General features: G+C 40.1%; 1 pseudogene; it reads right to left on the bottom strand.

Moving 5' to 3' along the window:
- Window positions 1-9,285: 9,285 nt before the first annotated feature.
- On the bottom strand, window positions 9,286-11,074 carry LOC140511391 (probable ATP-dependent RNA helicase DDX41 pseudogene; annotated as a pseudogene).
- Window positions 11,075-12,684: the final 1,610 nt, after the last annotated feature.

The following is a 12,684-nucleotide window of genomic DNA, read 5'->3' as shown; positions in this document are numbered from 1 at the left end:
TTAAAATGCAGCTTCTACATTTCACAGTAAGTCATTATTCATTCCCTCATTAGGAAGATGAGATTTCACTAAGGAGTCAATACCAGGCTCCAGTACTTATATAAATACAATAAATAATCATTTTTAACACAGTGTATATCACATCATAAAACAATTCCAACTTCTGATTATGTGATACTTCTTTTAAAGCACTTACAATATAGTCCACAAACCATTTTTCATTTAGCATTAACCAACTAGGACAAAATAATAACTATGCATGCTAGCCTCACAAGCCCTTGACCTGATTGTCTTCACACTATTACTAAGAATTAGAGGACCCTAACTTATTGTTGTTGGTCTAAAGTCCTAAACCTGTTAGCTCAATTTTAGACTTAACCTCAGATGTTCCCCTACCAACAATCTATTATTCAACCGATCTGGTATTTTTACTTACAAAACTTCTGATTTTAGGAATTTGCCACTAAGAGTAGGGACATTGCAGGGGAAACAACATCTCCCTCACTTCATGTCAATTCCAGGCAGGAGTAGATTGTCAACTGGAGTTCAGCCAAGCTTCAAGTCTGCCAGGTGTCAGTGGGGAAATTGAGTCAGGAGAATCCTACCTCAGCTCAGGCTGAACAGCCGCTCTCCCGACCTTCCCATGAGATCACCTTTTTGCAGTTCATACCAGCATCTCACAGGCTTACTGGCATCATGGATCAGTGGCTCAGACCGCCTCTCTTGCTATCCACACCTGGAGGTAGACTCAGAAGAACAGTCAGTTAATAGTCCCACAAAAATCTTAAAATAGCAAGCTCCAATAATCAGTTTCAGACATGACTAATTTCACATTGGTCAAGGAACATCTTTGAAGCAGGTCTAAGTAGCCTACATGCCTTTCTATACATGTTCTAGTTCCTTATTGAATAACAATCATAAGTCATTGCTCTAATAGATTTATATCTGTTTCACAAACCACTTTATCCCTTTCTAACCCTGCTCAATCTAAAAGAATGAGCTACACATGCGATAAGTTCAGACATTAACTTGAATATTTATGTTTACGTAATGAATTCAAATCAAAACAATCATTTAACTTTCAATGCCAAATATTACCAGAGGCTACCTACCTCTAAGAAAATTAGACTGAAATTCTTTTTCCCAAACTGAAGATGTCTCTGATTTAGTCTCAGTAATTAATTCAGTTAATTGTTTTAATACTAATTGCTTTTACATCATTTTGTAACCTGTAAAGATCTTATTCCAAGTTGGGACCTTTGTCCATTGCCCCAAAAGAGTTTTAGTCTCATTTGCCTAAAGGCCCTGGAAAACTTCACCTTAAAAACTCCTTGGGTTTTTTTTTTTTTTTTCCACATGAACCAGCTCTCCTAAGATCCACTCTATCACTATGCCCAAGTCTATTCTACTTCCCACTCTTAATTCTATCAGTCCAAATCTCCAGTTTACTGGCCACTCCCATCAAGACCATTCCTGGAGCTCCCAGACCACCTGGGCCCCCCCCGCTTTTTGTTTTGTAAGGGATTCCTTTCCTTGAATCCCCCTGTAAATAACATACAATTACAGTTAACTTTAAATCCCAATTTTGTTCTGTGTAACAATGATACAATATCTATTTATTCCCATTAGATTTGGAAAGAATGGACCCAGAAATTTTATTTACTTCTTAGATCTTAAATTTGCCCTAAAGAGCCAATCACTGAAGATCATTTCTTGTACATTTTCAAATTCTCACCAAAGCAAGTTCTATATACAATCTTCTCAGCTGCTGGGGCTGCACTTGTTACTAGCCTGAGGACTGCTTCTTTCCCCCACATATTCACACAGTGTACCAGCTTTAGGTTTTAGCATTAGAATTACAAATGGCAAACATAATTTTCATAAGTGATAACAAATTGTTTTAGCTATGAACCCGAACAATAAATTTCAGATGACATCAATTACATTTTCATATCCTGTTAGAGAAACTAAATTCTTCCCACTTTTGTAACTTGTAAATACAAATTGGATAGGTAGGCCTTCCAAAAACCCATACGAAAGATTTTACAAAGTATTTCTTAATACAGCAAATATTTCCTCTCTTATAAACAGTTTGCAATTTATCACAATCCCCTTGAAACTAATTGACAGAAATCACAAGAAAAGACCTAAACCCAAATCCTTTTCACATTTGCCCATAAACTTTCTTTTATAAAAATAACTTTAGAGTAAATGCTTGATTCATGGCAAAAACAATTTTAGCTAAAATTTCCTTTTCAACAACAGAAATAAACTTTTAACATAATACATGCTCAGATGAAACAGGCTTGAAAATCACACATATATATATATGTATATATATATATGTATATATATATATATACATGTACATTTTTAAAGTGTTCTTATTTTCTTAATAAGAATGCTACAACAAGGAAACTCTTATAAAAAATTCATAACAGCTCTTTTTAACCAATTCATTAATTAACTTAACAATGCAATTTCTAATACAATATTTAGATGGATTACCTAAAAATTTAAACTTATTTAAGTTTACTTAAAACTTAAAAGAAGCCATTAACCTATTCAGTTCTTTTTTTTTATAACCAAATATAAGTTTCAAATTATCAAATTTCTATCACATCTTTTTAAAACCCCAATCTATAGTAATAAATTACAAAATTTAAAATCGCGTAACAATTACATTAGATTAATGTTGCATCTAACAAATACCTATCCTTTTGTTACTGGATCTAACATTTTTGGCAGAAATGCTACTGGGTGTCTCTGCCCTCCTCTTATTTGTGCCAGGATTCCCAAGGCCACCCCTTTCTGGCCCTCCCACTCTGCAAAGAAAAAGAAAAACCTAAACTTATTATCTTTTTACTTTAAATACATTGTCTGGCATCAAATATATATTGATCTAATTAAACCTAAATCCAAAACTCTCAGCTCTAAGTTGCTTACTTGAGATTTTTTTACTTTCTAATCTTCTGCTTACTTCCACCAAACTTTAATAAATTCTAACCTATCTGAAACATTAAATTAAGAATGACACATTTCACCTATTCACAATTCCAAATAAAACCAGAATGAATTCACTTGACTTTCTGTTATTTCCCATTACACTAAAATTTCTTCTTTTGGGTGAGGCAGGAAATGGTTAATTGGTTGCCAGCATGCCTCTTAGGTCTGAGGGAAAAAGATTTTTTCTTTTTTTTTTTTTTCCTTTCTCTCCCTCCTTGTCCCTCCGCCCCTCTGAAACTAGTCTGGAGGGGTTGAAGAAAGGGAGTAACAGGAATTTCAAGGACAGTTCAGCTCAGCCTTTCTGCTCCTGCTGGCTGGCTGGCTAAATTTACAACCTTATCAGATGAAAACAGAGACACACAGACTTTCATTCACACAGAAATACCAACACAACATATACAGACAAAACATTTAACAGAATAGAATAGTACATATAGGTTTAAATTTTTGTCAAACCCAGTCCTCAGAGGAACCATATTTGGGCCACATTGTGCCTCCTCCTCCTATGTCTTTTCACCCCATACGAAACAACAGTACTTAATCATCTTCTTCTACATTCTTTTCTCTATAATTTTGGTAATTCATGCCAATTTTGCAATCAGTTTCCCAAGGGACTATTTACCGGTATTTCTTCCTGACTCCACTCCGAAGCTCTATTCCTGGACTGCTTTTGTCCCATTTTGGTCGAGGGTTGTTGCCAACACCTCCGAGTCTGAAACTCAATGAATTGTGCTAGCTCCCTTGCTAGCTCTCCCGCTGGCTCTCCTGCTAGCTTCTTAGGAATTATGCTAGCTCCCTTGCTAGCTCTCCTGCTAGCTCTCCTGCTAGCTTCTTTGGTCAAGGGTTGTCGCCAACACCTCCGAGTCTGAGACTCAACGAATTATGCTAGCTCTCCTGCTAGCTCTCCTGCTAGCTTCTCTTGCCAGCTCTCAGGTGAGGGTCGCCCGTCACCAGCAGTCACCCAGCAAACGTTTTTTGGGGGGCCCTTCACCCTGGGGTCCCGCAGTCCACTAATTTGGTTGGGAGTCGTCACCTTCTCCCTGAGTCTATCTAAGACTCAATGAATTGACCCCCAGGCCCCACCCCGTGCTTACCGCTGGGTCATATATGCGTACAAGTTGCCTGACTGCAAACTTCAACACCAACCGGTTGGCATTTTCACACACTTCACAGCTTCGGAGTCTTTGGAGTCCCTATCTCTATTCTTTTCTGTCTTCACTGAGTTTCTCTGCTTCGGGTCATTACCTTGCAGAGAGGGAGGCCCGGCAGCTCTTTTCAAAGACCGAGGTGGGGGGGAAAGGCCTCCCCCACGGGCGCGCCTGTCTTTTGAACTGAGCTGTCAGCCGTCTCTCAGAAGGTCACAGATCCCGGGCGAAGCCCCCAAACTGTGTGGGATGGCTCAGGTCCCTACATAAATCAATTACTCAGAGGCCTCTCAAAGTGATGACAGAAAAGAGATTTATTCGATTCTCAAGAAGTGGGGCTTACCTGTAGGAGTAGGAAAGCCGAAGACAAAGAAAAGGACAGTGATTTATATAGACCCTAACGCAAGTGCCTCCTCCCCCACTGACCATTATCCTCATTAGCTGAGAATGTGGTCTTACATTCTAGACATGAAATCTAACCAATCCCTTTTGAAATGAAGACATCGAGGAATTATGTAAGTTTTGTCCAATCATTGAGACCCTAATACACTACACAGTTTTATATCCTTATATGGAACTATTCTATTCTAAAAATATTGTAACCTTGAGCCTTTAGGCCTTACCTCACCCCTGGGAGAAAAATTACCATCTGAGGAGTCTTCACTAAGTCTATCCCACTCACTACTGATTCTAAACCCCAGCTGTTATTGTACAAAACCTATTCCCATTCTCCCATGGTTTATTCCCTTGCTCAAATCCTTTTCAACCTCCCTTCCTCATTGCCTCAAATCAGATCTACCTATACCTTTCCTTGAGGCTTAGGGGTGCTCAGGATCCCAAAATACCAACATGTCAGGTCTTGCCCAAATGATTTTGATTCAAGCCTTCTTTCAGTCAAAGAAAAGCAAAGTTTATTAAAGATCCTTCATAGTTGCCAGACACTTAAGAAACCTTACCATTGGTCAAACTCTTAAGGAATCTTGCCATTTGTGACACTTGTATTGACAAGCACGCCTAATAGAATCTGAGCTAGATTGAATCTGATCATTTTTATGGAGGCAAGATGGATCTTGTATAGAGAAAGATTGTGGGAGGGATCTAGGGTCTGGTGTAACTAGAGAAGTGGTTTAGGAAGGGTCTTGATGGGAGTGACCAGTAACTGGGGTGACTGGAAGGTCAGACTCTGGGAACCAAGAGAACGGAATTTTGATAGCATCAAGGGTGGGAGGTAATTGGAGGCAATCCAGAGATAACAGGCAATGGAGAGTGAGGATAGATTAAGAGCAACAGAGATTTAGGTATAGCCAAGCTTATGGCCTCAAGCAAACACCAGATCAAGTGGGAAGATTCAAGGAGAGGTCAAGGAGCCCGCCAGAGCCTATACCCCATCACTTCCACTTTATATAATGCTAGCTCTACAATTAAAGAACTTAATTTCATAATAAACATTTTTCTTGCTTATTCCTTTTTCATCTGATATTCACTGAGATCTGGGTCCTTCATGCCGTAAAAGTGCCCCAGATCATTCTTTCTAGCACTGGTTGCACCTTCACTCATATCCTTGAAGCCCTGGTTGTGATGAAAGAGAAAGAATTCTCTTTTATTCCTATTGTTCCATCTAGAATCTTCCTCTATAATTATCACTCAGTAATCTCTCTTCTTTTGAGATTCATTCAATCCATACTTATCGACTGTTTCCCATCCTCTCACCCCTTTACCTCACCTACATAGATATATGCCCATGCCCCTTATCTTGTTCTCATTCACAAGTATTCTACTTCCATATTCATGAATTTCATGTTTCTTCTCAGTCTTTCTCTCTGTATAGGGGCCTCCTCCTCAACAAAGGCTAAAATTGTGGAAGCTGGAAGCCAGAAGGACAAATCCCCTCTTCTTTGACCCACTCTACCCTGCATGATTGCATAGAGTAAGGAGCAATCATTCTGTCCACCAACAAAAAGAGTCATATGCAACCATCACTTGATCCATTCATCCCTACTAGCTATCATACATGTTCTTTATGGCTAAATTCTTTGAAAAAGCTATTTATATTATGTCTCCACTTTCTTTTCACTTAACTCTCTCCTTACCTCTTTGCACTCTGCAAGCTGGTTTCAGATCTTGTCATCCAACTTAAATAGTTCTTTCCTTAGTTATCAGTGACCTCAATTACAAAATCTAATGACCCATTTCTTTTTTCAGATTTCATTCTTCTTGATATATCTATTGCCTTCATTTTCTTCATTTTCTCCTACATAATTTCTTCTTCATAGTTTTGCTTTTGCTTTTTGTTTTCTGCAACTCTTTTTTCCCTAGTTCCCCTGACTCTCACTTGTTTGATTGTTTCTTTTCAATATCTTTTGATGATTCTTTAGCTAAGTTAAACCTACTAATCAGGGGTGTCCCTTGAAGTTCTGTCTTATTCCCTCTTCTCTTTTCTAATTTTCTGTTCTTTAGTGATTCCATCAACTCACATGGATTCAGTTGCCTTATTGATACCAAATGCCAATTGAAATTGATTCTTTGATAGATATATCTATTCCTAATTATTTTACTGACCTCCAGTCTTATATCTCCAGTTGCCTAGTATATATCATATATCATCAATCAGATATCCTGTAGAGATCTTAAATCATTATTTTTCCCCACAGCCCTCTTTTCTCCTAAGCTTTCTGATTACTATGGAAGATACCACAATGTGCCTAGTTACCTAGTCTCACCACCATGGTGGCACCTTCTACTTCTCACTCAATCTCAATCTCTTTTATACAATCTATCCTCAAGTCCTGTTGATTCTATATTTTCAGCCTTTCTTGCAAATGTCTCCTTCTATTCTCTAACAGTCACATTGCTCAGGGGCACATAGGCATTACTTCACTCTGAATTACTGTAATACTTGTAGCCAGACTGAAAAACTTTGGTATGGGAAGTTACAAATATGGCAAATGAGAAAAAAAAGGTAGGGTAAAGATAGGGACACAGAGTTTCAGAGAGTACAGAGCCAATTCTCTTAATTTCTCCTGTGCTTGTGGTGAATAATTCTAGACACCAGGATGTGTCTTGTTGAATATTGGGTGTGTTTTAATTTTCTGAGGTTTTTTTTACAGCTTTCAGAAATGTTTTACACATTTTCTACCCTGTGCTTATATTAGGGTCCTTAACCTTTTTTGTGTCGTACCCTTTTGATGATTAAGTGGAATCTACAGACCCTCTTCTAAGAAGAAAAAAAAATTAATGCATAAAATAAAACATGTAGGACTTCAAAGAAAATTCATTCAACTGAAATAAGTTATCAGTAAATATTTTAAAAGGTTCATAGCTCCCCGCTTAAAAATGTCTGCTTTACTCAATCTACTTTTTGAAGACAAATGTTCCCTTAAAGCAGATCCTTTCTCACTTCTGTAGACTCAGGCTGGAAACCTGGAGAAAAATGATCTGATGGGTATGAACTAGTATATTCTGTTAGAACTACTCCTTACTTACCCTACAAATTCGTTCCATGTACCCTGAATTTCAGAGTCCCTCAAAAAATTCAAGGACCTCATTCCCTCACGGCCACTAATGCCAAATTTTCCTCCTATTTATGTCACCCTAACCATTTATTATAGAGTTGGGGGGGGGGAAGAGAAAGCTATTTTTATTCTTACTTGTGATATCTCATTAAAAGCATAATATTCTTATAAAGGTAGGTATGACTACAAAAACTATGTTGACATGTTAAAATTAAGCAGCAGGAAAGAAAATGGAAAATCTTCTTTCCTCTCTCTTTTCTTCTCTTCTCACTTTATTCTCCTGATACTTTTACTCTTTCTCTTCCTACTTTCCTGTTCAGAAAATATTGACTCTACATAGAAAGATGAGAAATAACTGGAAGCACAGAGGATTCTTAGCTTAGAAGCATCTGTAGTATTCTGTCTTTGGTCAATCTAATATGGGAGTGTTTCTCCAAACCTTGATTTAGAATTGCTTCCAAAATAATGGACTTTAACTGCAATATGAAGTATCTCCTGAAGTAGAAAGAAAACCAAATGGTACAAAGAGATACCTAGGTGTATTATTGATCTTATCTTTGGATACCTGTTTATCTAGAATATGTCCTGTCCTGTACCATCTTAGCAGGGTGGTGGTAATGGTAATATAATTGGAAGATCTTTCATATTCATTAACAGGCTCATGTCGGTCACATAGAACCTGCGGTAGGAGGAGTTTGCTGAAAGGGTAGAACAGGAAGAGGTGAAGAGGAACAGAGCTGAAAGGAAGTTAGTCTTGAGAGCAGTCAGAGCTAGAAAGGATGCTGGCTGCTGGCTAGTGTGAGTGAAAGAGCCTGCTTGTGAATGCAGCCGATTTGTGGGAAGTCAAGCAGGGGGAAGGCTTGGTGATGGTCTTGTCCTCTGCATTGTTATCGTGCATAGACTTTTCTTGCTGTGATGCATTTGGCTTTCTGGTGTCTGAATAATTGTTTTTGTTGTGGCTTCCATATGGAGTCTGTGGTATTTCACGATTCAGAATTGAGCCAGGATATCCCTGACTGACATAGGTGCTATGAATATCGCATTGACACTATAGTGGGCTGGGTCTATGCTTTCACTAGTATAGGGAAACTCTGAGCAGAAACCATTAGTATAGATCAGCAACATTTCTGTAATTTATCATCTTTCAAAATATCTTGGGCATCTGAAGTTCATTGAATTGCCTGGTATTACATGGCTCATATATATTAGAGAAAGGACTTGAACTTGACTCTTCCTAATTCCATAGCCAACCACCTATCCAAATTATTCTCACCTGGTGTGGTTTAACTGTCCGAAAGACATCAATACAAAAATTATGGAATTTCATCCAGAATTAGAGATTTTCAGAGTTATTTTGGGATCTCTTTTATGAGGTGATTGGTAGATTCTTTTACCCTCTAGTTCCAGGATATCAGGGCAGTTTTCCTTGATAATTTCTTTCTTTCTCTCTTTTTTTTTGGAGCTCAGTACTTCTAATTTAGTAGGTGGCACACCTTAAAAAGGAGATGGAAAGGTGGAAGACAGCTGTCCTCTGGGGACAGGGTAGGGTCAGCCCAGGCAGAGAATCCAGGTGACCTTTCCTAGAGGGCTGCTGGTACCTGATCTCCAGTCCTGCTGAAGGCTCAGAAGTCCATGGAGCTGTGGGTCAGGCAGTCCTTGTGGCCAATGTTGCTGACCTGTTTGGTCTGCATGGCCTCCAGCTTGGGGCAATCAGTGATGCAATGACCCAGACCCCCTCAAAAAGTTCAGCTTCTCTCTCCTCCAATGTCCAGCATGGACTCATCCCCACAGTGTGAGACTTGCAGCATGGGAGGCACCTTCTGCTTGACTTCAAACAGAAGGGCTTTGAGATCCATGAGTACTAACTCATCACAGGCCTTGTTGATAAAGATGGTGGTGATGCCCATATTCCCAGAGCACCCTGTGCAGCCAATCCAATGAAAATAATTCTCGATCTCCTCAGACATATCATAGTTGAAGATGTACTGAATGGCTGGAAAGTCCAGGCCCTTGAGGGCCACATTGTTGACCATTAAGAAGTCTTTCTTGCCATTCTGGAATGCCTCAATGGCCTTGGTCTGTTCATCTTAATCTTTACCTCCATGGATGACTACAGCCTCCACACCCTTGAGAAGTAAGTATTCAAGGAAGGCATCCACATATGCCTTCATCTCTGCAAAGATCATCACTGGTGGAGGCATCTTTTGCAGACACTCCAGCAAGTTCACCATCTTGGCTTCTTCCTTCACATACTCCACCTCCTGGATGATGTCCAGACTAGCAAGACCTGCTCGGAACCACATTGATGGTGACAGGGCATTCTTAGCAAAGTTTTCCTTCTTTTGGGGCATGGTAGCACTAAAAAGCAGTGTCTGTCGCTGGCCCTTGAAGCAGGAGAAGATGGTTCAGATGTCCCCCTCAAAGCCCATGTCAATCGTTCAGTCAGCCTCATCCTGGACCAGGTAGTGGCAGATGTCCAGACACCATCTTCTTTGGCAGTAGATCCATGAAACACCCAGGGATGGTCACCATCATGTGCACCCCATGTCAAATGGTCTCCATCTGCTGCTTGACTGGCATGCCTCCAAGGCAGAGGGCACAGTGCAAGGGGGATGAGCTGTCTTCCTAGAGTAACTGACAGTAATACTCCAAGATTCTATATGTCTAGTGGGCCAGTTCTCACAAAGGGCAGATAATGAGCCCGTAGGGCCCTTCTCTCTTGGAGAATGGTAATCTTTTCTCCTGTTGCAAGCAAAACATGATGGCAGGCAGAATTCACGTAATGTCTTGCCAGAGTCAGTGAAAGAAATGCCAATCATATCACGGCCAGAAAGGATGGTAGGGATGCTCTGGATTGAATAGGAGTGGAGAGGTGGATTCCCTTCTTCTTAAGGCCCCTCAGAATGGCTGCAGGAAGTTTCATTTCTTTGAAACTCTTGAGGGACAGATGGAATCCCTTCTCCTTCCACCACGATGAGGTACTTCTTGTGAAAACAGCCATGCTGGGCTTCAGACATGCTAAGCACATATCAAGGGGCTTTCCAAGTGGTTTTGATGGGATCACCATAGCTGACTCCTTTTGCCATCTCTTTCACCAACATGAGAGCTTGGCCCTCTACCACAGTCTCCAAGATCTTTTCTTCTTCTTTCAACTGCTTCTCCTTGGCAGACTCTTTATGGGCTTCTGCTTTTTCCTTGCAGTTCTGGTTCTGGTCCATGAGACTAGCACTGGACTGGGGGCCAAGGGGAATGTCATCTTCATCTCCTTGGGGCTCATTGTCACTGTCTTTCTGCTCCTCCTCCACCCTTCTGCCCCATTTGCAGCAACTGCTGTAGTATTTTCTGCTTTCTCTGCTTGACAGGCACATAAAGCACATAGTCCTCATCCTCTGACATACCTCCTGCTGTGTTATCTTCCTTTTCTCAAGGTCTCTTCCTGTCTGTTTCCAGCTCTCCATGTTGTGAGGACCAGTCATGTGGCTTATTTGATCATTTCTTGAAAGATGTTATCCAGGTCCTCTTTTCAACTATGGCTTTTAGGTAGCCCTATAATTCTAATATTGTCTTGCTTGGATCATTTTTTCAGGTCAGTTATTTTTCCCATGAATCCTTTTACATTTTCTTCCATTTTTTTTTCATTCTTTTGAATTTGTTTCATTGATTCTTGACATCTCATAGAGTCATTAGGTTCCACTTGCCTCTATTCTAACTTTTATGGTGTTGTTTTCCTCAATTAGCTTTTATACTTTCTTCTCCCTTTAACGAATTGTAGTCTTTAAGGGGTTGTTTTCTCCAATGGATTTTTGTATCTCCTTTTCCATTTGGCCAATTCTTCTTTTTAAGTATTTTGCCAAGCTTTTTCACATTTTCTTCATAATTCTTTTGTATCACTCTCATTTCTTTTCTCAATTTTCTTTCTACCTCTTTTATCTGATTTTTAAGCTACTCTTAGAATGCTTCCATGAGTTCTTTCTGGGTTTGAGACCACTTCCCAATTTTCTTTAGGATTTTCCGCATAGCTGTTTTGACTTTGTTGTGCTTTTCTAAATTCATATCTTGGTTTTTCCTGTCATCACAATAACTGTCTAATGTCAGATTATTTTTTGTTGTTGTTGTTGTTCTTGTTGTGTTTTGTTCATCTCTTTTGTGGGAGGGGGGGGAGCTTTTTTATTTCTTTTAGATTTGGTCACTGCTCCTAGGGCACTTTCTTTGACTTTTTGTGCTCATGGCTGCAGGCCTAGGCTATTTATCTGATGCTGTGGTGACACTGGCCTGAGGAACCCTGGGGACCTTAGCGTATGGTGCTTTGCTGATTGCATGTGGTGGTGTTGGCTGGTGCTTCTGGAGGCTATAGGGGTCTGGCAGCTTTCTTTGTGCTGAGCTGGGGTCCTAGTGGTGATGTTTGGCATGGATCATAGGTCGGGAGTTTTTGGATTTCCCCATGGCTGCATTGAAGCATGTGGTGGTCTGACCTTTGCAGGTTTCCTTTTTGCCTGGGGCCATGCTGAAGTGTAACAAGGCACTGACAATGGTGGCAGGATGTTTTCCTGCAAGTGGTAATCACATTGTCATGAGCCTGTCATTCACTCCATTTGGCAGGCATGCCTGCTTGCTAACTAGACTGCAAAACCTATGCCAGTTTCACAGAGCTTCCCTTCACTGCAGCCACTCCAGAAAAATGTGTATCTTAGCTCTGACTTCAGTAAGCTGGACTGCATTTGCCTTCCTTGTTTCATTCACGACTGCTAATTGGATGCTATATCTGTTGAGTTCTCTTCCAACAAGAGCGGTTCGTCTTTCAGGTGTACTGGATTTTGTACTGTCTATAGGTGTGTGCATGTTCCATGTGCCTATGGTGAGTGAAATCGTTGCTGCAGATGTTTTCGCACATTTTGTTCATTTTTTGTGTGTATTTTGACCACAGAGTGGGAATACCTGCCTACCTCGGTAATCAGACCAGAGTTGGGTAAGCAGATAATTTTTAGGGCATCTTTTCTAGCTCTCTTACTCACACTAGGAGG

Source organism: Notamacropus eugenii, chromosome 6, assembly GCF_028372415.1.
Source record: "Notamacropus eugenii isolate mMacEug1 chromosome 6, mMacEug1.pri_v2, whole genome shotgun sequence".
NCBI classification, from domain to species: Eukaryota; Metazoa; Chordata; class Mammalia; order Diprotodontia; family Macropodidae; genus Notamacropus; species Notamacropus eugenii.
The sequence above is the reverse complement of the archived record's forward strand: the minus strand, read 5'-3'. Positions and strand labels throughout refer to the sequence as shown.